Below are 27547 nucleotides of genomic sequence, written 5' to 3'. Positions count from 1 at the left end.
GTATCTTTCTTACAATACCTAGAATGTTCAAGTTTTAATTTTAGTTCTTAAGAATCCATTTCTTTCTTTGGAAACAGGGTACCATTTTGTAGTTTCCTTTTAATAACTTCCATGATTGGTAGCACAATGCCTGGTTCCACATAGGGATATAATTCTGCTGAATTTTTCTGGACAAGACTAATTGAGGAAGTAAGCACTTGGGCCACTCCATTAGCATTTGGGTTTAGCTGTGTTTTACTATGGGGATGTGAAAGTGGGCATTAAGTAATCATTTGGAGGAATACAGGAGGACAGCCCACTGCTGTAAGAGAAGTAGGGGAAGGTGGCTTTTGTTGAGGGACCCATGGGAATTTGCCTCACCTGGCCTCATTTTACATGGTAATTGCTCTGAGTTCTAAGTTATAGGAGGACAAGTTCATCTCTCTATGATTAACACAAATCAAGGGTCCTTTTTGCATGTCCATGTAGATATGGCCAAAACCAGAAAAAAACACCTTTTCATTCATTCATCAAATTTTATAGAGTACCTCGTATGTTCGGGGGATATGTGATGGTAAAATATACATAGCTCTTGCCCTCATGCTTGGAAGTTGATTGCCTGGGGTCCAGTCTGTGGCTTTCTGTGGGATTACTCTCTGTGGGATTTCAGACTATTTATTTAACAACCCTATACTTAGGACCACCTGGGTGGCTCAATGAGTTAAGCATCCAACTCTTGATTTCATCTCAGGTCATGATTTCACGGTTTGTGGGTTTGAACCCCAGGTTGGGCTCTATGCTGAGAGCACAGAATCTTAGGATTCTCTCTCTCCCTCTCTCTCTGACCTCCCCTGCTTATTCATATTCGCTCGCTCTCTCTCTCTCTAAATAAACATTTAAAAAAACATTGGAAAACAAACAATCAACTGTACACTTAAATTGTCTTATCTATAAAATGGGGGCAGATAGCTACTTCACGGAGCTATTGTAAGGATTAAAGGAGCTACTACTTGTATAATGTCCAACACATAGTGAGTGTTCATCAAGCAACAGCTATTACTTATTGACTCATGAGGCCTACAAGCTGATGTAACAGACATTAATCAAATGATCATACTCAAAATATAAATTTTGACATAATCTGAAGAAGAGTTGTTTAATATTATGAACACTTACAGCATACAATTCTTTAAGACTTGCCTGGCAATGCATAATTAATCTATCTGTCTATAAGATCATCTGCAAATTAGAAGCAAAATGAACAATTTATCAATTTTTGATGATTGCTAATAAGGCAGTAGTTATAAGTGGCTGAAATGGTCCTTAGCCAACCTGGATTTCAGTGCTGCTATGATTATCAATGGTATTAGGTCTCATATTCTGCCAAGATAATTCTTCTCTCTCAGTTCTTTGGCCATTTTGGAAGGGGAGAAGCTTTTAGCTTAATGTCCTTCCGAATCCTATCTAATCCTTAAAAGACCGGGGAAGGATGTGTCTTCTGGCCTTCAAAAGGGTTTTCTTCTCCTTTTCCAGTCATTTCCACTTTCTAGTCAACTCGGAGTATCCATCAATTCAACCAAGGGAGGCAAGGAAAAATATCCATGCCATTTCTGCTTGGTACCATTGATTGTGCTTTAGAAATCACTTTATTACTCACCACTTCTTGTTGGTGCAGTGGGGTTCATGTTATGGCCAAGCTATTCCAGTGTTTGGAAAAGGTAGAACACATTCAGTTTGGTTCCTTTGAAAATCTTACTTTAAGTTGGATTAGACCAGTGATGAAAATGGTGACAGTGTTTAAAGGAGAGGAGCCCTTTTCCTGTAAAAGGAAAACTCTACAATTAATATCAAGGAGACATTCAGAGCAACAGATAATAGCCCGGCATCTGGGGTCCAACAGATATAGTCTGCCATGGCTGAAACCTTGGGCTAGTTTATTCATTTATCTGAAACTTAGTAATGCTATCTCCAAAATGGAAACAATTATCGACAATGGATTTTTAATGGATTTCAAAAATAAATTTTAATGGATTAATACATTTTAAAGTGAATTTTTAAATCCATTTTTGTTGGCTTTTCCCTGATTGAAGGAGATACTACCTGCAAAATAGTCAGAAGATTGTCTGGTATATGGTAATTACTGATTAAATAATAGTCATTGTCCCAGTGTTGTATCCATTGATCACTATGATAAACAAGAACTCTTGAAGAATTTTGAGGTTTGATGAGTGGTTCTTTTACCTTCTTAATTTTTAGCCCTTAGAAAAGAGAAGAAATCGAATGTTTATGTTACCCTTGTCACAAAAATTTAGTTATATGGTATATGTTCATATATGTGTATATACTTTTTTTTACTTACAATGTATATAGAATACATATACACACAAAACTGTGTAGTTATAGCATATGTAATATATTTAATATAGACTAATATAGAGTATATTTAGATATGTTATATTATTAATGTATTTATGTATTATAAAGTATGTCTAGTGCTATATTCTGTTTTATGCTATATAAAATATGACAAAGTAAGTAATAAGTTGTTAGTTGATACATATTTTTTCTATCTCTGTTGGACTCTTTTTCCAATTAAAAATAAGGAATTATTAGTATGCTGTTTGTTTAGCTTTTGTTTCATTATCATAAACTTCACTTTGCAATCCAGCTAGACTTGAAAGGGACCCATGGAACTGCAACAGGAGCACAAAGATTTTAGGAGATTTTGATCCAAAGGGGGTGCTCTCCCGAGCTACAGAAGGAATGATCTGGTAGTTAAGATAAAACACAAGTCAGATTTATTAGGTTTGTCCATCTTCTTGCTGTGGTGCCATTCTTGGTCATCTTCTTGCTGGTCTTGCCATTCTTGGACCCAAAGTGCTCCATGGCTTTCACGGTGTCCATGCCCTCCTTCACCTTGCCAAACACGGTGTGCTTGCTGTCCAACCACTCAGTTTTGACAGTGCAGATGAAAAACTGAGAACAGTTTGTCTTGGGTCCGGCATTTTCCATGGACAGGATGCCAGGACATATATGCTTCAGGATGAAGTTCTCATCATCAAATTTCTCCCCATAGATGGACTTGCTGCCAGTGCCATTATGTCATGTGAAGTCACCACCCTGGCACATAAATCCTGGAATAATCCTGTGAAAGCAGGAAACTTTGTAACCATTTCTGTTCTCCCCAGTGCTCAGAGCATGAAAGTTCTCTGCTGTTTTTGGAACTTTGTCTGCAAACAGCTCAAAGGAGACGTGGCCTAAGGGTTCACCGTCCTCAGCAATGTCAAAAAACACGGTGGAGTTGACCATGGCTTTGCCGTGCCTGCGGTTCTGGGGTGGTGGTGTCTGCAAAGATTTCTTTATTTTTTGTAAAGAAAAAGCATGAGCTACCCCCACATTCTCTGAGGGTTGATTTTTACTGTTATTTATTTTGACAATTTAGTGGCAGTGACTTACAGTCACAGCCAAAGCCTTGCTGTGTAATCCTTTGGAAATGTCCCTAGGTAACAAGATGTGCCCACTGGTCATAGAAGTCAGTTCTGTTAAATAGGGAGGATTTTATCTGTCTGAATAAATATTTCCGGGGCTCCCCTCGCTCTGTGGATTTGAGATGTGCACAGGCAAGAAGGGTCATTGCCATAAATCAATAGTTTCTGTGAAGCCACAGATTTAGAGCTGACAGCGGCTCTTTGGTTGAAATAAAGATTGTGATGTGCAGGCATAGGCGACAACTGCTGGGAATAACGTGTGGAGTTGACAGGACTATTTTGTGAACATATAGCAAGTGTGGATAGGAAAAGTAATTTTTGCTCATTTTGAGATAAGTTAACTAATTGATATCAGGAAGAAAGGAAAGACAGAGCTACCTGGTAGAAATTGATGCCATGTACATCCTTCCATATAGGCACATATACCTTACACCCACCACCGCAAACCCACTGTGTCCTCCAAGTCTCAGCTCAAGGGCTAAGTCCCATATCGCGTGTTACTTATCTTTATGCTACTCACAAGTTGCTGTGGATAATGTCTCCAAGGAAAGGCAGATTGAAAAGAAAAACAAACAAGGATTCACCATAAGAAAGGATCACTTGAGTGAATGGAAGAAGAGAGAAAGACACTAAGAAGATTGTCAGGAAGGTAGCAAGTGAACCGGGTCAGGACATTTTCATAAAAGGTAGAGAGATTGCATGGAAACAGCAACTGCGGACGGTGCCGAGTACTGTAATGCATCTGAGGATTAATGAGAATTCTTAGACTTACATTCCAGTGGATCTGTTTTCTGTATTTTATGAAATTTTGTACCTAAATCATTCTCAATAATTAAGTGTGAACTCCCTGAGAGCAGGTACCAGATTATATTCATTTTAGGAGCTTCAGGGTGTGGTAGCCATTTTAGGGATCAATACATGTGTTTTGAAAGTATGAATAGATGATGGGGCGCCTGGGTGGCTCAGTCAGTTAAGTGTCCGACTTCGGCTCAGGTCATGATCTCATGGTCTGTGGGTTCATGCCCCGCATTGGGCTCTGTGCTGACAGCTCAGAGCCTGGAGCCTGTTTCGGATTCTGTGTCTCCCTCTGTCTCTGCCCCTCTCCCACTTGCGCCTCTGTCTCCCTCTGTCTCAAAAATAAATAAACATTAAAAAAAAAAAGTATGAATATGTGAATAAGTGGATGAATGGATGCTGACCTTAATATAGCAGTTTAATATCTGGGTAAAATTAAAATTATGAAGTGTTAAAGAAGTGATTTGATTTTGGTAAAACAGAGCATAAGAAACCACTCTAGGTATGTGGTAGCTCTAGGAGCTGAAAAATAAAATCCTCTTATTCCTGGACGGAGTAAGAACTGACTGAGAACGTAGCACAGCAGAGAGGAAAAAGGAAATAAACAAACTTCTTTCACTTAGCCTGATATTTCCAAGGTTCTGATCATATTCATATGAAATGTCCACAGTAGGTCAATCTACAGAGATGGAAAGAAGGTAGATTAGTGCCAGGGGCTGGGAGGGAGAGAGTGATAGGAAGTGAGCATATGCTATAGGGGCTTCCTTGTGGGGTGATAAAAAAAAATGTTCTCAAATTAAATTGTGATGATAATTGCACAAGTCTGTGAACATACTAAAAATTATTGAATTGTTCACTTTGAATAGGTGAATTTTATGGTGTGCGAATATATCTCAATGAAGCTATTATTTTTAAAACAGCAATAACAAAGTGTTTTTATTAATGAAATAAATGAAATACATTTTATTAATGAAATCTAAAATTAAAATGTATGACCAAATGAGTTTCCTTATGGTCTCCAAATTTGTTGAGACTTATCCATCAGTCGTTGACAGAGTAGGCCCCTGGAGCCCCTTCCTGTGTTTTCTCCCTTTTCACAGCTTCTCTACATACTCCCTAGTCTTATGGCTGAGAAAGAGGACCAGAGTGTACCCTTTCTACCCACTGGGGAATTGAAAAAAGAGCTAAGGAGACTGAATTGAGCATGCCTAGTTTTTTTTTCCCCCCAGAGTAACCAGTCAAATAAACCATTCCTCCTTAGGGGTGGAAGAATGAGGAATTATGGAAAGACCTGGAATATTACCCTGAGGGAGTTCTTTCACATGGAACTGTAGGGAGAAGGGAAAAAATATGTGCCACCCTCCCCGCACCTTACCCTCTTTATGTCTAGTAATGACTTCAAAAATAACAACTGTAGTGGTTTTCAGTTTTAAAAAAATAATAACTTGGGTTTGAATAAGATCTGAATCTAAGGCAGATACCACGAGGAACAAACTGTTGGGGAAGAAGGAAGAATGGATCAAAGCCAATGCCTCTAAACTTCCACACTGCCCCCCTTATGCCAGGCACTTTGCTGTGCCAAGGACCACTCACTTTGGCTCTAAACTTTAAGAATAATCTCTGTGTCTGCATGACTTTTTACAGCCCTCAAGAGTTTTCATAGACTTAACCTTCTCATAATAGTATCAAGAGAGCTGTGATACAATATATTTACCTTCTTTAGGAGGTCCACTTATTTTTTTTTAAATTTTTTTTTCAACGTTTTTTATTTATTTTTGGGACAGAGAAACAGAGCATGAACGGGGGAGGGGCAGAGAGAGAGGGAGACGCAGAATCGGAAACAGGCTCCAGGCTCCGGGCCATCAGCCCAGAGCCTGACGCGGGGCTCGAACTCATGGACCGCGAGATCGTGACCTGGCTGAAGTCGGACGCTCAACCGACTGTGCCACCAAGGCGCCCCTAGGAGGTCCACTTATGATCATCCTGTCATTTCTACCATAAATACTTTTTGAAAATTTGGAGTCCCTGGGGATCAGAGGATGTTCTCTTCATTGCATATCAGCCAAGATCCATGTGTGTAAAAGGCTTCTCTTGAATTAGTTTTCTCTCACTGAAATCCTGTCTGTGGGGCATAATTAGTTATAACCCATCGATACCAGTGGTATGATAATGAAATGAAATATGGTATGAAATATGGACTGTGACTCAATGATAGGCCAAAGCCCCATTCTTCACATACTGAAGGACATCACCCCATTTAGAGCGTGTGTGCGTGCATATGTATCTGTAGTTGCATAGACTAGACACGTGGGTATAGTTACATTCACATTAGACACTTGCCTCTTCCAAGCGCCTAGAGCAGTGTCTAATTCTTAGTAGGTTCATGTTACATATTGGCTGCATAAAGGTTTGGGGTCATAGATATTCAGCATATAATCCACTCTATTAACTCAGGCATTACTGGATGAAAGGCTTCTTCATTGAAACCAGCTACTTTTTGGTCCTGGCAATATTATTTTTACTTTGAGGCTTTAGCGCATTTTGAGGGTAGTGAAACTTCCCATGGCTTTCAGAAGTATAATTTAAATCTTTTATCCCTCCAGAACTCAGGACATTTAATTTATCATGATTCATAAAAGACCAGTAATAAACCCTGTCTTTATTTAAACATGGGCACATTGACTTCCCTTTGTAGGATCGGGTGCTCCTTATCTGCATTTCTCTATCTGCTTATCGTGGATCCTGCATGTGTACAAAAAGCCATCTTTGTCAGTCACGGGGAGATTTTATTAACTAAAGGTTCATTTGTTCTTCAAGTGACACTATCTCTTTGGAATTACCAGATGTTGTTCAAACTGTGCCGTCTCGCCTTTTATTCTGATGACGGCAAATGTTGAACGTGGTGAATAAATATTGGGCACTGTCCTCGGTCATCTTAAATAAATGTGATAAAATGAAAACATGTCGCTGCCGAGGTCTCATTTGTTCCCAGGAAGTCCACAGCACATTAAGGCTTGCGGACAATGAAAGGCAAATCAGCCATTCACTGGGTGTTCCATTATGAGATGTTCTTGTCACTTTCCTGATTCCATTTTAGATTAATATATAGGGAGAGATAAGATGGCATGCATTTAAATGATGACATGGTACCATCATAGAATTGTTTTCTTATAATTGCACAATATAGACAATTACATATATTGCAGTGGTCTTTTCCTCGAAATTTGCATTTAAAAGAAAAAGTGGCAGAAAATGAATTAATGGGAAATTTCTTAGGACTTGGGTCCATCGGGGCTTATATTCATGCAGGTGTTGTATTTTGACCCCTCCTTGCTCCTGTGTCAAGACGGGTTGACTGTCTTTTGAGGAGGAGGAAGGGTAGGGGAGATTTCACTTAACTGGATGATCACAGAGCTAGATTTTGTCATTCATTGTTGAATCATGTATTAAATATTTATAATATAAAAGAAGTGGGAAAGAGCAATCTGTCAAAACAGACATTTTGGAATCACCATGCCCTTCTTTTGTGGGTGATGTGTGACACCCATGAATTAAGATTAAAAATAGGATATAAAAAAGAGTCTTTGCTTTCACAGTGGGGGGAAAAGCTTATGAATGCTTTGATAATAATTGTTAATAATTATACTCAAATCATATTACATCAAGAAATTGAGATGTGAACCACACTGGGGCACTAAGATTTCACAGTAACAGCCACAGTTTTTTCTAATTTATTACATTGTCATCAATCTTGTGATTTAAAATCTTTTTACACAGTCTCCAGTAATATAGGGAATTATTAAAAGTTGGTGACTGTCTATTGTTCAGGAATGTTGAAAGAAACAAAGTGTTTCTGGGGATGTTGCTGGAGTCCTTTTGAAAGGGTAGTTAGGTATCGCTGATTAATTCCCATTCTGTGTCTGATGAAATAGAGAAGGAGAAAAGTTTCTCTTCTACCAAGCATCTCATTGCAAACAGCAGCCCAGGAGTTGTATAAGCATTTTCCTTATTCGGTGTAAATTGATTTGGTGTGAAAAATCTCAGACGGTTCCATTTCAAGGCAATGTTTTATTTGGTGATGCAGGACAAATGTAGAGCTAAGTAGATTTGTAGGCTAATTTATTGGGCATTTTAATATTGTGTGTTCTCCACATCCGTGTGGTAAATACCTCACTAATGCTTCCTTGGCCGTGTACTGCTCATGGCATGACCGACTCATCTTAATTAAATTCCTGCCTGAAACAACCTTATTTCTGCTCATGGGATACATTGCTGTCACTGTGAGACATTTTCTAGGACAATTGAGATATATTTTCCACAATTGGAGCCTTTTTTCTCTCTTTTTTTTTATGCTCTAAGTATTAGTCATTTGAATTAATATTAAGTTATTATGTTCTCCAAATGAGTGCTTTACAAATCTTTCAAAACATGCCTTCTGCCAGGAGGGCTGGGGAGCATGTGATAGAGGTGGAGAATGTACAGGTGTGTTGGGTTAGTGTTGGGTGAAATGACTTCATGTGTCTGGTCCCCACCTCCCGTTGTTGGAATGCAAGGAGAGACAGCAAATTGAGAAAGAAAAGGGCCTTGTGCTGCTGCCTCTGGTCTCTTCACTGAGGTAATTGCAGTATCATCTTCTCTTTTGAGGAAGAGGAGGAGAGTTTGTCCACAACTATGCACTTTCTAAGTAACATGGACTTCTTGTTCAGGAAACAGGAAGCTTCTTGAATTCTGTAATTTGAGTCGCCTGCCATGTTGGGAGGACTCCGGGAAATCAACTGTTTCATTCAGAACTTCATCGTGACCTTCAAAAGTTTGGCCTGCAAATTGACACAGGGCTTTCGGCGTTTGTCCTGGGAACGTGCAGCTGTCCTGTCAATGTCTAGGAAAATTGTGCCTTATAACCCAAAATGGCTAATTAAACAAAACAAATGAAAACAAAATGCCAAAGCCATGGTATATTCATTCTTCATTCATTCTTTCTCTGTTTCCCTCTCCTAGGTGAAGAACAGGCTTCAGTGAACAGAACATGGTTTCCCCTTTCTATTAAATCTTCAAGCCCACTAGCTCATGTGCTACAGCCATGTTGCGAGCACATCAAGCTCTTCCCGATTGGGGCACTGGGCACGTTCTGTTCCCTCTGCCCCTCTCATTTACTTCTTACTTCTCATTTCAATTTCAGCTCAAAAGTGCCACTTCTCCTGGTTAAGCCTTTCCTGGAATTCCCACCTTACCCCAACTCCAGCTCCCTAGGATAGATGAAAATTGATTTGCGTGTGATCTCATAGCAAATTTATATGTTTCTTCTACTCTTATATATGCATATATTTGTATATGTGTATGTATATCTGTATGTGTGTATATATGTATGTATGTATGTGTGTGTTTGTGTGTGTGTATTTTGAGCACCTTCTGTGTACCAGGCGTTCATCTTCACATGAGGGACCCATCACTGAGACACATGTTCAAGCCCTCATGGAGCCTACATTCTAGTGGGGCACAAAGACCATGAAAAGTGCATATAAATAAGAAAGTCACTGTAGAAGGTGACAAGTATTATGGTAAAAGGAAAAAGGGAAAAGGATAGGAAGAAACAGAGAATAGGAGTGGAAGAATCAAAGTTTTAAATGAAGGGGGAGGGGAATCAGGATGGGCCTCATTGTAAAGGTGACATTTTAGCAAAGACTAGAAGGTGAAGGAGTGTGGTTTTTTGATGAAAGAACATTTCAGGCAGAACAAACAGTCAAAACAAAAAAAAAAACCCTAAGGCTTGAGTGTACCCCTGGTTTCAGTGAACAGCAAGAGGGTCAGGGAGACTGGAGCAGAAAATATTAGGGAGGGAAGGCATTGAGTTGTGGGGTGGTGGCAAATATCATGTAGGACTTGTAAGTAATTAGAGACTGTGACTTTTACTGGAGTAAAATAAAGACTTGATTTATATTTTAAACAGAGAATTTGGGCTTCTACATTGAAAATATATTCTAATGGCCTTAATATAGTTTGTAGTCATAGACCATAGGCTCCAGGAAGGCTGGAGTGGTATCTGTTTTGCTGTTCACCGAAACCCCAGGATCAAGCCCAGTGCTTGGCACATTGTTGTCCAATAAATATTTAATGTGAAAGAATAAAATGAGTACAAGGCACATCAAGATGATGTAATTGGAGTCCATCCCTCAGAGGCAGGTATTGTAGACAGCTTATGTGCAGATTTCAAGCTCAGCATCTAATTTTATCCATTCATTTAATGACTACTTCAATAACCCCCAACCAAAGGCTTAATTATCCACCTAATTGTTGCTATATGCAACTGTCCTTAATTAGTCCTGTTTTAATTTGCAATATATGAACTTTGATATTTCTATCAAAAAGAAATCTGATGCTAGTTTGGGAGACTTTCCTCCTTAAAATGAACATACCTCATGCCCAAGCAAATGACTGGAAAGTATCCCTATGGTTCGCCAGGGTAATGATTCATGGGGCAGGGGCTATACATGGCAGACTAGAATGTTACACTCTAGTGGGTAAATGATCCATGTTTTAGAATTAGTATGCATCCATTCCAAAATACATATTTACCTGGTGGTCTATAACTGTTCAGCAGAACTGTTACAGTCTAGTAAGTAAATAACATGTTTTTCAAAATTAGAATGTGTACCAAATGTGAATTTACCCAATATTCTGTAACAATTCTGAAGAAACCTTCCCAGTCTTTAGTCTATCAGGCTAACTTAATGTTGTGGTTTTAAGGATGTTTTGATTACGGACATAGCGTAAAAGAAGATGTATGATTTTTAGAAGAGTGAGGGGTTGTCATGTAGCACAAACCAATTTTAGGGGAAAATTTTAATCTGGTTGCAGACCCTGTTCTTCCTATTTTTTTCCCTTTCTCTCCTTTTTTTCTCTGTGTTGTTCCTTTCTTTTCTTCCTCCTCCTCCTCTTTCTTTTTAATATGCAAGTTCCTGAAGACTGAATGCTAATGACACCACAGTGAATTTGTAAATAATTTAATTCTTAGTAACATAATATGGCTTTGTAAGTGATTAGCGTACAGACTTCTGAACATGTATAGGGGCCAGTATTCTTGTTGCTAATCTCATAGACATAAATTCAAAAGTTGGGTTCTGGTAAACATTTTTTATGAAAGTATCAGTTAATTAGTATACCTCACTACAGTTTAGGTAAGCCAAGCAAAAGACAATCATATTTACATCAAAACCATCTAGATATATTGGACAAGAATGATTTTTGTAGAGATAGCTGTGAGGCCATGTCAGTGCTATGAGGCATTGAGTTTTCACTGGGATGTTATTAAATTTCCATTATAACAGATGTTCAGCCTGCTGTTGGCTATAGAAATAGAGAGTTTGACTCCTAGTTCATGGTAGGAGTTCATGGATGTGTAAAATTGTACTCAAAAGCTGTTGCTCTGGAACCAAATGATCAGGGCATTAGCTGTCTGAACTTCGGTGAGTAAGCTAACTGCTTTAAAACTCGATTGCCTTATCTGTGAAATGGGTATGACATTAGTACCCACTTCATAAGGTTCCTTTGAATGAGATAGTATCCGTTAGTCATTTACCTTTCTTCAGATCACATACTGAATGTTTAATGACCATCATCAATAATTACCTATAATAATCACGTAGGTCAGCTCTACCTTCCATGTGGGATAGAGCAGGTAATAGGAATTGCAGGGTTAACACAACCCAGATCTCCAAGTATTTGGCTGGGAAGTTAATGAAGAGGCCAGGCGTGTAATTGGATGTTTCACTAATAGGTTATAAGTGGTTGTGCAAGTTTCTAAACAGCCTGCATGCTCTAATAAATACCTTCGTTTGACAAGTGAGAAAGCAACCATGGATCTGGAACTCCTTACTTGGACCATTTGAAATAGTCGTTTATGAAATACCCTTTAAAACTCCTTGAAGGTTCATATTCTACAAAAGTTGCCTTTTTTTTTTTAATCTAATTGAAAACATTGCTGCAAGTTGAGTAGTCTGCATAAACTACTGTACGCCTTGAATTTTTTCTTTCGTGACTGTGACTATTTTGTAAGGCAGAGCACCATGGACTCAGCCTCTGTAACCCCCACATGGGTCCTTTCCTCTGTGTCATGTACCTTCTTTGAGGCTCGCTGCAGTATTCATCATGAGTTTGATGTCGTCTGCACAATTAGTTGAGAGGATCCAGGAAAGGCATGGACTCTGTATACTGATTTAATGCTTTTCTCTAGACCCTAGCACAGTACCTAATGCACAAGTGATGTGCAAGAAATCATTGTGTTGTATTCTTTCATGACTGACTGGCTAGGTTAATTCTGCAGAGTCTGTGACACTGTGCCACTTTCCAAACAACAATCTCAGCATCCTTTGTAACATACAGGAGTTTTAGAACCGTTGTCTGTTGACATTACCAGTTTAGAACGTTTTTTGAGACCTTACTGTGGGCTATGCTCCTGGCATTACTCTAAATACTCCCCATCATTATTTCTTAGAGTGCTCATCGTAATCCATTTATGCCTATCCTATTATTACCCCCCTTCATCAGAGGAGAAACTGGGATTTAGAAAGAACCATCCCTGCCCCCCGTCCCCCGCCCCCGCCCAGATCAGATGGCTAGTAAGTGATGAGCTAGGAGTCAAAATAGCCAGCATGACCCTAAAGCCTAGAGTTCCCAACTTCTCTTCTTCCTTTCCTTCCAAGGGGAAAAAATATTGTAAGGCGTAGGTAAATAAGATGTTTTTTGAGAGGTGTCCTCAAAAAACAAATGGCAAGTGAGATTTAAATACATTGAAGTGTCCTGTACATTTCTGGGAAGCAGTCTAATAATTGCACATACTATACAGAAGTGACTTCATAGTACTTTCCATAGACATCTCTTCTTACTGGAGGAGTTAAGATCGGATGCCGGGATGCAAGTAATATAGCCTTTTGGGAAATAAACACAATCCTAAATGCAATCGTGGTGCTAATAAGGATCCCGATCATATGTTTCGAGGTTTCAGTGTGGCTGCGGTCCCATATTTATATGAAGGGACTCCAGTGAAATGATTAATGGGGTTTTCACAGAGTGAAGAATCTGCAATTATTTCTACCACCAAAAATGTAACCCTGCTGCAGGCAAAAAGTGAAGTTAAATCACATTTCTCCGATTCAGTCTTCAAAATACACCTCAGATCTTTTACGCGTCTATCTCTGTGTTCACTGTCTTTCATCCAGGCCACAGTGATCTTTTGCTGTGATATCTTGGTAACTAACATCACTGTCTTTTGTATATTTATCCTCTTCAAGCCTTTCTCAGAGTGGAGCTAAAATGCTCTTTAGTAAACAAACCTGATGATGTCACCCCACCTCCAGTGGCTCTGCATTCCCCTTCAGATAAATCCAACGTGTCTAGCGTGATTTCAAGGGCTTTCAGGAGCAGTCTCCTGCCTTCCTCCAGCTGCATTGCTCTCTATGCCACCCATAACACACCACACTTGGCAGCCTTCAGTTCTCAGTGTCTTTGTCTCTCTCATCTCCAGCCATTTGCACCCCCTGCCCAGAACACTTTGCCTCTTCTTGCTTTGTTTTGTCTTTACTGCCTCCCCAGAAGCCCCCTCTGGCCACCTCTAGCCACCCCTCTCCCCATACATTGCTCCTTATCCCTTCTCTGTGTGCTCATAGCATTCATTGCTTATTGCTCTAGCTTCCTTAGTCTTCTGTGGAAAGACAGTAAGCTTGGTGAGGGTAAGAACCCTCACACCATTGTGAATGAGGGAATGGAATGGCACCAAAACTCAAGAGAGTCTTCTGAAAAGCGTCATTTACACATCAAACACATCCTAGTGTTTTAAATGAAAATATGTGGGGCATTTGCCTACCCACAGTGCTGAGGAAAATGCAAAGTAAGCACTTGCTTTTGAAAGTCCAAAGGCATTTGCAAAAGGGGAGAGGAAAAACTGAAAGCCGAAAATTGCTCCTTATAGAAAAGGCATAATGCAAAATAGCCAGAGCCCCCCAGATGTCAAATAACTTCGTCTTGAACTTTTGCTGGAAGGCTCGCCTGGGGAAAGGGGGCCTAGGAAGATTAGTAGCTAAATGAGGATATCCGTCAGGATAGGGCAGATCACTCTCTAGTGACAAACAACCCCAACTTGCTTGGCTTCAAAAGACAGTTGTTAAAATTGTTTGTTTCTCATGCATTCTCTAGGTCTGCTGTGGGCTGACTGGGAGTGCTGCTCTGTTTTCTCCCTTACTTGGGGTCACAGGCTCCGCTTCCATTCTTCTACAATTACTGGGACAAGGAAAGGACAAGGTTAATTGCACACTGGTTCTTAAAGCTTCTATCCCAAAGTGACATGTGTCACCTCTGTTCACACTGCATTAGCCAAAGCAAGACATTTGCCTGCACCTAAATTCAAGCAGGCAAGGCAGTTCAGTCTCTTGTTCTGCCCTGAAGGAGAAGTTTTTAGTGAACAGCAACTAAGATCTCCTCCCACAGCATCATGGGGAATAGCTACACCTGATCACGTGTCAATCCCCAGCATCATCATACCAGAAGCAATGCTTTTTAGGATGTGCACTGGCAGTATTTTCATTCTCGTCTGTGTAATTTTTGTGGCTAGACATCCTGACAATGTCTAATTTGACGTTTTTCTCAATTTTCCTTTGCACTGGTCCCCAGACTGAGATGTTGGATCCCTCAATCAAGAGACTTTCTCAATTAATGGGCAGTTAATTTTTTAGTTTCAAAAACTAGGCTGCTTCTTTTTTGAGTATTAGTTGAAACATTTTTGTGCCGAAATATCATTTTATTTTGTGTCTTGTGATTTTCTTTAGAAGGTATCACTGGTAGGTCCCTGTTTTGACTCTCTTCTTACTCTCCCCATTATCCCCTTCACCGCTGGCTGAATCAGTACGCATCCCATTTTTCATCCTTAATGTTTTCACTGCACTCATCTGTATGGAAAGCGGGATCTGTGTTTGACAAGCATGCTTACCCTTTGCTTACTGTTTTAATAAAAATTTCTATCACCGTTTTTATCTACAGTAGCAGTCGAGGCACTATTTGATATCGAGATGCTAGATTTCATAGACTTTGAAATATTTTCCCCATATCTTTTTTGGCAAGTCTTTGAACATAGACTACAAAAAATTGACATGTCGGAGATGAATTTGCAGACTCTAAGTTAAGTAATGACTACCTGTCCCAGTTTAAATTGTGTTCTAGGATTGAAACATTATATTACACAGTCAAATCATTGAAATTAATGGTCAGACTGTTCTATAACTGAGTTAGTTTCCCTTGAGATTGATACTCTATTAAATCAGCAGGCTGTCCAAATTTCCCTGCAGTGCCTTTGGTTTGGGGGATAGCATTGCCCCAGCCTTGGTGATTTCAAAGCTGGGCCAAAGTAGTCGTGCTATTTTTAAATGGGGTACAATGAGTGGCGGCCTCTCAAATTTCAAGTTTCTTTCATATATAGAATCTTACTTTATTCTCTTTAGCTTGTGAGGGACGTTATTTTTGTATTGAGTATACAGATAGGAGACATAAGACCCCAACGTTAGGTGTCATGCCAGAGATGATGTAACTACTTCAGAGGCCAAGCTACTTGGGCTTTTCTTTCCAGATCTCTTCTTGGCTGGGATTTTCTCATTATCCAGGCCTTTTCTCAAATATCCCTCTTCAGGGAGGCCCTTCTTGACTACTGTATCCAGAGTAACACAGTCATCCCTTATTTCAGTGTTCTGTATTATTTGTATAGTAACATTTCCTGGTTTTTTTCTTATTTGTATCTACTTACTTATTTCCAGTGTCTATCCACTAGAATACAAGGAAGGACACCTTGGGTTTTTTTTTTTTTCCTTAAAAAATTTTTTTAATAATGTTTACTTATTTTGAGGAGAGAGGGAGACACAGAATCTGACACAGGCTCCAGGCTCTGAGGTGACAGCTCAGAGCCTGACATGGGGCTTGAACTCAGAAACATGAGATCATGACCTGAGCCAAAGTCTGATGCTTAACCTACTGAGCCACCTAGGCACCCTCTCAGAAATGGATTTTGGATTAAGATATCTAACTGAGCTGCCCTGTGTAAAGGAATGAATTAAGCATGGAGGGCTTCATGAGCAAACCCTACTATTTACAGTCCTTGGGGGCTCAACTTTGCAGGTAATAGCATGTATTAGTTATCTAATGCTGCATAACAAATTAGTCCCAAGATGAGTTTCTTAAAACAGCAAGTATTTATTATCCCACATTGTTTCTGAAGGTGAGGAATTTGGGAGTGGCTTAGCTGGGTGTTTCTGGCTCAGGGACGCTCCTTCCTCAGGTTGTTGTTAAGCTGTCAGCAGGGGTAGCAATTACATTAAGGCTGGAGGATCTGCTTCCTAGTTCACTCATGTGGATGTTGGCAGGTCTCAGTTCCTTGCCACATGGGCCTCTCTGCATGATTAGTAGAGTGTCCTGGTGACTTGGCAGCTGGCCTTCCCCAGAGTGAGTGTTGAGAGAGAAAGGCAGCCATGGGGAGGTGGGGGGTGGGGGGGAGGAAAAGAGGGAGGGAAGGGCAGAATGAAAGAGAAAGAGAGAGAGAGGCTCTAAAATAGAAGTCACAGTGTTTTGTAACCCAATCTCAGAGTGACATATCATCACTTCTGCTGTGTTCTGCAAACAGACCAGCCGTGATACAACGTGAGGTACAGGAGCGTGGATCCCATGAGGTGGCGATCCTCAGGGGCCATTGTGGAGACTGGTAGCATATACCTTATTCGGTTTCCCAGAACAGAGGTGTGGATTGAACTTGTATCTCAGAATACCAGAAGTCTTTGCCCTACTTTCTTTTCCATCCCAGGACCCATTTGGGTGGGTGGTTTGATTACTGAGATGAACTCTTAAAGTACAATAATTAAGAACCCATATTCTCATGTCAGCAGCCCAACTTTGAACACTGTGCCTGCCTCTTGATATTCCTTGTGAACAGGGGATCTCCTTTATGCTTCTGTGACTCAGTATTCTCTGCTATAAAATGGGGATAGTATCAGCAGCCACCTTCTAGGGTTGTGAAGATTCAGTCAGTTCATGTGAAGCACGTGGAAGAATGCTTGCCCCATGGAGAGCAGTTAAGAAGTGTTGTCTTGTATTATTTGGACCGTCCCATGGCTAATGAGTGCAGGAGTGATTTGTGTTTTCCTCAGCAGTTCTTGAAGGGATTGAAGATCCCTAGTCAGACTGCCGAAGTGGAGTTAAGCTCAACTTTCCTTTGGTAAGTTGCAAGCAGGTCACATAGTCACGTGGCAAAGTCGATTTTTGCCACAGGGACCCTGTCCACCATATATGTCTCTGCTGTGTGTTTTCTGTGGGTGCTTACCCTGTGCCCTCAGCACACCCATGCATAACCTTCACCACCATCCACAGTCCAGCATCTTTCCTTCCCTTTCCAGAGAAAACCGAAGCATCGTTTTTGAAAGCCATTGGCCAGTGGCTGAATTCTACAGCCCTTTTCATAAGTTCACTTTGAACAGATTTTTTTCATGTCTTCCCTATTTATATCTTTTCAAATCCAGTCTCCTTCAATCAATTTTAATCTTCTAATGTGTTTGCTATAAGTACTGTACAATTCACTTGTCCTCAATAATAAAATTCATTTTGGTTCGGCCTCCCGGTAATTTGTTTGAGGAGAAGTCGTTAGGAAACCCTTGCGTTCCCTTCTGATTTAGAGGACGACCTTCAGTATTGATAGCATTTTGTTGTCATGCACTTGAAGTATTCTTTCATGACTGACAGAGCTGTTTAAATAATGGACCGCGGAGCCATGTGCTTCAATGAAATCTGACTACACTAATTCCATCATATATTAGGAAACTTGAAGTGTTCTACAAGGACACAATTTCATTGACCATGGATTTATTTTTTTCAGTTTGTACAAATTATCTCCACTGTGTAATGGACCCCCTTCACTGTAAAATACACTTTCCTTCTGAAAGTGAGTGTTTTTATTGCTCTAACTCTCAGTGCACCCTCCGTAAGCAAAGCCTTGTACTTTAGGCCTTCCTGGAACACCTCCAAATGGGTAAAATGGAGCATTTTCTATACAAAAGATAGAAATGTATAGCATTATTGATCAAGTTTGCACTCAAACAAGGCTCAAAGACACACATATAAGCACACACACACACACACGTCATTTTTATACACATGTTTAATGAGAGAAGTAAACACTGAGAGCCTGCTTTATTGTTAATCTTACGTATCTCTAGCTTTTTAAGCAGTACATGAAGACAAAGCACCTTTTTATTTAGACTTGGCTAAAAATTATCAGTCATATGTAGATATTATGCAATATCTGCCAGCTTCCTACTCAGGAAAAGTTATAGCAGATGGCAGTATTTATGTGCCATGTGGCATTTGTTTAAGTGTGGCAATAGCTAATATTTTTTTCTTCAATTATTATAACTATTTTACTTTTAAAGACTCAATTAGCTTTGAACTACTGTCCTTGATGGCCGCCTTGGTTAAGGGAGGGATGGGGAAAAGGAAGAGGTTTCGAACAGTTAGATGCTAACCTTCTAGAAACATTGATTATAAGAGTATTATAGCTCCTTATTCAGGGCCACTAATCACCCCGTTTTCAGAATAATGTTATTGTACTTTAAATGTAGATTCCCCATGGAATCGCTAAGAAGCAGGCTCTATTCAGATCAGTGTGTGCTTTCGATTGGCCTTTATACTACAAAAGACTGGAATTCACATTTGTGAGTTTGCAGGACCCCAGGGAGGACATCTTGGAGTCAACATCATCTCAGGCATGTAGCGCATAATTTGTTTTGATAACTGCAAACAAAGGGGGTCTATTCCCACAAGTCCTCTTCAGAGATTGTCAGAGGCTCTTCCCATAGTCATATGAGCTGTTCTGAGGGCCCCCGAGAGCCTGGGCAGGACTGGAGGGCAAGAAGAAGGAGGAAGGGTGCCCTAAAAAAGACACTGGCGGTGGGGTGGGGTGGGGGGCAGCATTCCAGAGAGAACAGAGCATTCTAACCTGGGAGGGCATTCCTTTCAGGAATCGATTCTAGGCAGCCATGATCTATGGCCTAGTCCTCGTGCTCTGAGTGCTTTGTGTACTGTGCATGTTTCAAATGTATTTTCCTTCCTGACTTGATTCGTTAGGCTTTAATGAAATAAGAGGCAGGGGGTGTGTGCGTTGAGGTGAGGTGGTGGAAGAGGGAGGGGAGGTTTTGATTGAGAAATACAAGGACCTATTGCCTGCCAATTCTCTAGGAATCCTTACCGATCATCTGCTCATTATGGAGAATCTTGGGGTTCTCCTACGCCTCCTGGAGGCATGCCTCATTAAATTGATTGAATAGGGGGAAAGGATTTGTCAGGAAATATTTATTACACAGACAAAAAGAGGAACGCACCTACGGAATGCTGGGCCCGTTGCAGACATTCAGTAAATATCCCTTGAATGCATTTATAAAATAGGATATGTTAAAAAAACATTAGTCATTATCGTGGGAGGTCTGACTGAGGATGATTTTTCTTTTCTCAGTTTTCACAAATTTTGATAATGTTTGATTAATCACTTCTGTTATTATGATTATTATAATTTTATATACAAATTACACAATGCTACTCCTCTCCTCGTCCCTGTTAACAATTTGGTGATCACTTTGTGCATTTTCTGTGGCTTTACGTTGCATGTGCAAGTATATTTCACTCGAATATAAAAGAAATGATACACAGCATTTTTCTTCAAATGTATAGTTAGCAAGTGTCCTAGGCCCTTGTTTGTTAGTCCATGAAGTCCTATTGTAATTCTTGCAGAATGTTGCATCACTTCACATAGTGGGAACTTAATAACATCGTTTAAGTACTTTGTAGCAATGTTTAATTTCATAATGAATATTTAAGCAACTGATGTGTATTAAGGTCTGTACGGGATACAAAATAACCCCTTGACACCCACAAGTTGTTGAATATTTAATGATGTATTTTGCACATTTTCTTTAATGAGTTTGTGTTACTTTTGAAATGTTAAAGGTTAAAAAATTTTAATTCTACTTACAGACTCAACACTGTACATGTGAGGGGCTCCTGGCTGGCTCAGTCCATACAGCATGTGGCTCTTGATCTCGAGGTTGTGAGTTCAAGCCCTACAATGGGCGTAGAGCTTATTTAAAAAAAAAACAAAAACAAAACAAAAAAAAACTGTACACATGAAAGTAATAAGAATGTTTAGTTTTGATTGGGCTCTTATCTGACAGACACTCCACTCTCCTAAGTATGTATATATGTATGTATGTATGTTATATATGCATACATACACATTTAATACACACACATACACACACACACACACACACACACACACACACACACACACACACACCTCATCCATTACAACACTATTTAGCATGAACCATAGGCAGACATTGTTTCTAGTTCTTCTCCAGATAGGCGCTGCATTTTTAAACTGCTTCCATGGAGGTTAATTCACTAAATGTTTTATTCAGTGCCTACTGTGTCCCTAGCACTGTACTAGGGACTTAGCAGTGAACAAAATGAATACCTTCCCTCAGGGACCTTGTACTCCTGTCTAGGTGGGTTCACTTTATTAAGAAAGCGGGTCAACAGCACTGTGTCCTTCTGTAGAAACCGGACAACTCTTCAATTTCCCCTTGATCCGCTTAGAGTGCCGGTAGTGGAGCGAGAGCCCCATTACCCTAGACTTTATAGTCGCTGTCATGTGGGTGGAGACAGTGCCCTTTGAGGAGTTGGCATTAAAGCGGCCAGAAGACATGGAGCTTGGCGGAGTGGCTCTGGCTGTTACACACATCCCTTGCTGAACACTGCTGTAGATATCAGACTCTCCTCCTAGAAAGTGATAAAGGATGATTCTCTCCCGCTCTGGGCTGGGGCTTTTTCCACTCTGAGGCGCTTCTTTAAAGATGTTACCTTAGGGGCACCTGCGTGGTTCAGTGGGTTAAATGCGTGACTGTTGATCTCAGCTCAGATCACGATCTCACGGTTGCTGGGTTCCAGCCCCGTGTCGAGCTCTGTGCTGACGGTGCTGAGCCTGCTTGGGATTCTCTCTGTCTCTCTGGCTCCCAGGCTCACTCTCTGTATACCTCTCAAAATAAATTAAAAAAAGAAAGAAGAAAGGATGTGTGATCTTACCCTGGCTTGTCTCTTAAGTAAAAGGACTGGGGGAAGTTGACCATTCAGGCGGATCAGGCTTGGAGCATGCTGTGAGTTGGGAAAGGCTTTACAAATTCATCTCCTTCGATCTGAATCCACATCACCCATAATCCTGCATCTTGCGATCCGTCTTATTTTGACTGTACATGTAGCTTGAGAAGCAGTGAGTTTGGAGGGCTAGTGACTCCCTGGATAACATTACTGATGGGGCCGGTCACTAGCACGGGAGGTGGCCGACTCTGTGACAGGCACAGGCTGACACACCTCAGGAAAGGGATAGTTAGTGGAGAAGGCATGAGTGTGGAGCTCAGCTGCAGGGAGAGCTGGGAGCTTGGCAGGCCATCGCCTGCTGCCGGCTGCAGCTTCCCTCTGGAGCACCGTGGGAGGCAGTGACACCCACTGGCATCACAGGGACAGTCCTGCAGCTGTCCTTTTCTCCAGCACGGATGGGATAGGTGTCCTACAGGACAGCAGATGAACGCATGCGAAGCACATTTCTCGTTCCTCCAGCTTCTGCTCTCACTTAGCTTGTTTCTAGAAGACGCCTTCCATTGGTGTTGAGACAGCCTGCATGATTGTCAACTGGCCAATGCCTCTCTCACGTCTGTCAGTGAATTTCCTTTCCCTTCTTGAGAATTTTAACTCTTCAGCAGGCAGATAATAGTCGGGGAGGCCAGTGCTTGAGCTGTGTACTCAGGAAGATTTGGTTTTAGTTTTGACTCTGCTGCTTATTGTCTGTGGGATCATGTGGAAGTCGCCTCTCTTAGGATCATTGTCCTCGTGTGGAAAAACAGGGTTACCTTTGGTACCTCCAGCATAACTGAGATAATGCACATTGTTCAAATCCTCTGTACCTTTCACGGTAGCTCGGCCCAGGGTCGCTCGCGTGACTGGGTTGGGTGCTCTCTGCTTTTACTGCATCTTCTCACCAGTCAGTGCCAGCTCACTGTCAAGACTTTCAGACCAGAAGCGAGAGCACTGTGATGAGTGATAAAGGCGTCGTCCATCTGCCTAAAGGGGTTGATCTTATTTTGGCAAGGTTTCCCATCCATATCTTCTCTTAAAGACCAACAGCCGGAATCCCGTATGAAATCGCTTTGGGACAGGCTCAGGACTTCCCCCAAGGTGATCAGGCCAGATTATGATACATTCTTTACAATCTGCCTTTAGAAAGACAGCCTGATTTTATTTCTGTGAATCATTTTCTCTGTATCATATCGTAACTGTGATAAAGATAATTATACCCTAGTGTTTAAAAGTGATTATGTGCCTGATTAAACATATACATGTTGTTTTGTCCTTGTGTATTTATACTTACTTCAAATTGAAATTGTACTCTCAATTATACATTCTGTGAAGGTCTTAGAAACTTGAGGACATTACAATAATGTAGTTCTCTCTCCTATTTTGGTGCCTGGGTTTTTTGTTGTTGTTGTTGTTTTGTGTTTTTTTTTGTAGGAACATGAAAGGAAACCTAGAACCATGTTGGAACTAAACCAGGAGGAAATACCAGCTAAAGGGGGGATTTGTCAATTTTTTATTAATAGGGTGAGGGAGGTAGTGACTGAATTCACCCTATGTGGGAGGATATTTTTTCTGCTACATAAAAAAAAGCAGTTTTGTTTTTTTTTTTACTGTAACTTTGGAGGTTTACACTAGATGGAAGGATGGCATTCCCTAGTGTGTGGGTTGGGGGGTGCTTCGCAAAAGCAGGTATCTCATAGGTATTGGGAAATTGCTTTCTGAAAATATTAAAGGGTACTGTGGCACAGTGGCTGCGTATCTGCTTATCACTTGTGCTCTTCTTTTGCAACAAATTCAAATAACTGATGAAGAGCTGCCTGGCTAGGGACACATTTCCAGCCCACCTTTTATCTGAGTGGTGAAATGTCATTGAGTCCCCCCCAGTGAAATGTGGGAAGAAGTGATAGATGCCACCTTCAGGACTGGCCCCCAAAATCCCCTGTGGGATTCTCCTTTACCTCTCCTTCCCCCATCCTCCAATTGACTCTCGCTTGACCTTGGGAGCTATTTGTTGAAAATGGTGCAGTTCCTGGGCCCCTGAGTGACCATATGGATCTGAACCACCCCATTCTTTCCTGCTGTTCCCTGTGAAATTCCCTGTCACGCGGGGACATGTCTGTAGTGAGGCCTAAAATAATAATGATGGATACTTTCATCTGGTGTGATATCGAGTCCTTGCTGAAAGCAAAGATTTAGATTATGGACCAATGGCACTTAACCTTTGGCAATAATAACTTAAGGCATGTAAGTAGTAGGCCCACCCATTGCTGAGAACTTTAACTGTCTTATCTCCTTTCATCTTCCTTCCAGTGGTCTGCTCTGTATCATTCAGGGAATATCAGTCAGGGAGGGCTATGTGATGCTGTGGTAACAAACAGTCTTGAAATCTCTGTAACATAACAGGTTTATTTCTTGCTCATCAAAGTCCCCTGAGGGTCTGAGCTGCTCTCTGGAGAACTCTGCTCCATGTAATAGCTCAGTATTCCAAATGGCTTTTATCCTTAAGGAACCTCCATGTTGATTACGGTTTTCACACCACCCAGAGGGGAAATTGTCCTAGAAGTCTTACACTGGCTATTAAGTGCTTTGGCCAGGAAGTGACACACTTCACTTCCACCAAATCCCATTGGCCAGAAGTAGTCACATGGCTTGTGCTGTCCTTCTGTGAGCCTCCCATGTGCTCAGAAGAAAGGGAAACCAGATAGTGGAGTATGAAAGATAATCATTGCCCACATGCTATGGATGACATTTCACTTATTACCCATTTGTTGAATTCTGTCTTCATGTTATAACACAAAATGGGATGATGTCCTTGTCCTCAAGAATCTTACCATTTAATGCTGGAGACAAGTAAGTAGACCAAAGAGTTAACCTGCATTCTGACCACTGGTAGACATTAAACAATACCATTAGTCTTCATGTGGTGATAAGAGGGTCTAAGAAAACTTTTGCAGGTCCTTACAAAACTCTTTTTCAGGGACACAAAAGTCCTGGCCTGAAATGGAGAATGGTGTGAGAGTCTGAGCACAGAGCAGGGAGAAGTTAGCATAGATAATGTCCTTGGAATATACCAGGAGGGAGCAACTATTTCTTGATTCATTACTTTATGGACAGACAGTGTTCTTTTCTCTCTGTCCTTGGCTGGGTAGTTAATGGAGCACTGATGTGCTTCTAAGGGTGTTTAGAAGAAATAAATAAAGATGCATAGTAAAAATAAATTCAGCATTTTATTCAGCACAAAACATTTTATCCTGAACCTCAATAGTGTGTTGAATGGATGAATGTCTGCTATGGGGTTTGTGAGAGAGAGACAGACAGAAGACAGAAGTTGAGAGAGAGAGAGAGCTATGGAGAAGAGAGAGGATGAGAGGGAGAGAGAAAGTAAGGAGAAAGAGACAGGGAGAGAGAGACAGCGACAGAGAGAGCAAGAGAAACAGAGAGAAAGAATTTTCCTATTTCAGTTCATTTCTCCCAGATTTTCATTAGGACCAAAACCAAATACACAACAATGACAAAATCATTCGATATAATATACGTTTACAAAAAAAAAAAAAAATCTTTGCTCAGAAATGAGGTTACTGAAACGTCTTTTCATCTACTTTGGTTTTACTTCAATATCTTTATTATTATTTTTTTAATTTTATGTTAGAGAAAAAGAGAGAGTGAGCAGGGGAGGGGCAGAAGGATCATGAACTGAGCCAAAATCAAGAGTTAGACCGTCCCCCGACCAAGCCACCCAGGTGCCCCTACCTCAGTATCTTTTAATGTTTTTTGCCAAACTCATCACCCTCACTCCTCTTTAGAGCACAAATTCTATGTGAAGGTTTGTGGACATGTCTACCTGTTATGGAATTACATTGTTTGACTTTTGTCATCACAAATTTGATTTGCTTCGCTTGTTGATAACTATTTTCAGGTAATTTTGAGTCACAATCCAGCAATGCCAATTTTCTGGAGAGGAATGCTAATTATGTGGTCAGTGAATAGTTGAGCATTAAGCCACACCGATAGGCAAAGCCACAGTAATAAACATCATGCAAGATTAAAAGCTCCCTGAGACATAATCCCTTATGGTCCCATTCATAATGATTCAAATAAAGACAAAGAAATAACTATGTGTTTTCTCAATCCCTCCAAACCCAGAAATGTCACTGGAAGGGTGAGTAATAAGGACAGTACTGAGGGACCTCTCTTTACTAAATATTTGTTGTGAGATGTATAAAGTCACCCCAAATATATAAATATCAATAAAGTAAACCCAAACAGACTTATAAGGTAGGGACTACCTCCTTGCACTAGAATGTAATGAGGATACTCCTCATTACATTCTAGCGACATGACAAGACCAGTTGAGTCTTAGTGAGGTTTGCTAAGTTCCCTGGACCCACACAGCTGATTCAGTACTAGAGCTGAGTTCAAACCCATGTTTTGTTACACCCAAGGCCTATGTGCTTCCAAACACGCACAGTCTTCACTGATGCCTGAATGGAATTGAATTCTTAACGGAAGAGAATTAAAATGAACAGAGCCACAGTCCCCTGGGCATCTCATCTGGGTTTTTGCCTTTTTTTTCTCTAGAGGTGATAATCGCATAGGCAGTATTTAAAGAATATGTTTTGCTTTTGATGTAGAGTGTCTGATTTTAGACATAATCTGATTTTAGAAGGATGCCCCAAATGTTTCTCCAGCCTCATTTTCTTTTTCCTCCCCTCCTTTACCCCTACCTTCCGTGGCATGCTGATTAATTCAAAGCTATAGCCCGAAAGTGCAGTGGTCTATGTGCCATGTCCATCCCTCATGAAGCCTCTTCTGTCGGTGTTTCCAGAAGCTGTCCCTTTGGTGGGTTGCAGAGTCTAGCTGTGCATTAGAATTTATCTCCTGCCCAGGAGCTATCCCTTTGCTTTCCTGAGGACCCTTGTCAAACACAAACCCAATACTCTTGCCTTCCTCTTTGGCAGAGAGCTGGTGGTTATTTATGAGCGTCCTTGTGGACTGTTTGTCTTGGTGTTTCGATCTTGGCAGTTGGCACAGAACTCCCTCCCCTGGTCATGTGGACTGCTACTTTGGGAAAGAAGGCTCGCCCTTTCCCCTCAGAGCTCTGCCATGTTCCCTGACGGTCTAGCGGAGGTGAAGCAAACAACGGGCAAGTGCTGATTAGGGACAGGCCCTTCCCTTGCAGAAGGCAGATATCGATCTTCCCATTTCAGTCTTGTTGCCTCTCTATGAAAATACTACACGGCCTTGTCATAAACAGGTGACCTATTGATTCCCTGGCTGCTGATGAGGCCTCCCTCATGTGTCCTGGTTAGCTCATTAATGAGGGACTCTCAGCTGGGTTTATAGAGGTCACCTGGAACTAAAGGTAGGTTTTTACCGGAGACTCTCAAACTTTGTAAAAATTGGGTATGTGTCCCAGATTCTTGACTTTGGTGTTATGTCCCTCCAGGATGCAATTGTGGATTATATATCTGACACAGTCAGAGACATTTCAAGGGTTTATTTTGCCCCAGACATTCATAAAAGCCAATCATTCTCAACGGAGGTATTTTTGCACACCTTCCCCCCTGCCCCAACCCTGGGACATTTGTCAATGTTCGGAGATATTTTTGGTTGTCACACAACTTGGGGGAGGGAGGGGAGGTGTTGCTACTGGTATCTAGTGGGTAAAGTCCAGGGATGCTGCTAGGCATCCTGTAAGGCCCAAGACAGCCCTTTTCACCACAAAGAATTATCTGGCCCAAAATATCAAGGTTGAGAAAACTTGATATAAGCTATTAATTAAAGTGCTCCCAAGTTTATATTTCTTTTTAAATACTATTATTATTATTTGAGAGAAAGACAGGGTGTAAGCAGGGGAGAGGCAGAGAGAGAGGGAGACACAGAATCCAAAGCAGACTCCAGGCTCTGAGCTGTCAGCACAGAGCCCGATGCGGGGCTCAAACCTATGAATCATTAGATCATGACCTGAGCCGAAGTCAGATGCTTAACTGACTCAGCCACCCAGGCACCCCAGTGTACCCAAATTTGATGTATAACACAATTTTAATACAGCATGAGTTTGAAAGAGTTTTTTTACATTCTTG

The 27547-nt window shown here is 40.9% G+C and overlaps 1 protein-coding gene and 1 pseudogene across 23 annotated transcripts in view; one reads left to right on the top strand and one right to left on the bottom strand.

Moving 5' to 3' along the window:
* The window catches only part of RBFOX1 (RNA binding fox-1 homolog 1), a 2071930-nt gene that overhangs the window by 1047313 nt on the left and 997070 nt on the right, over positions 1-27547 (top strand). The gene's annotated exons all lie outside the window — the stretch shown is intronic.
* LOC121019350 (peptidyl-prolyl cis-trans isomerase A-like) lies at positions 2601-4396 on the bottom strand (annotated as a pseudogene).

Source organism: Herpailurus yagouaroundi, unplaced genomic scaffold (assembly GCF_014898765.1).
Source record: "Herpailurus yagouaroundi ecotype Mexico unplaced genomic scaffold, PumYag 222, whole genome shotgun sequence".
NCBI lineage: Eukaryota > Metazoa > Chordata > Mammalia > Carnivora > Felidae > Herpailurus > Herpailurus yagouaroundi.
This window is presented reverse-complemented; position numbering and strand designations above follow the sequence as displayed.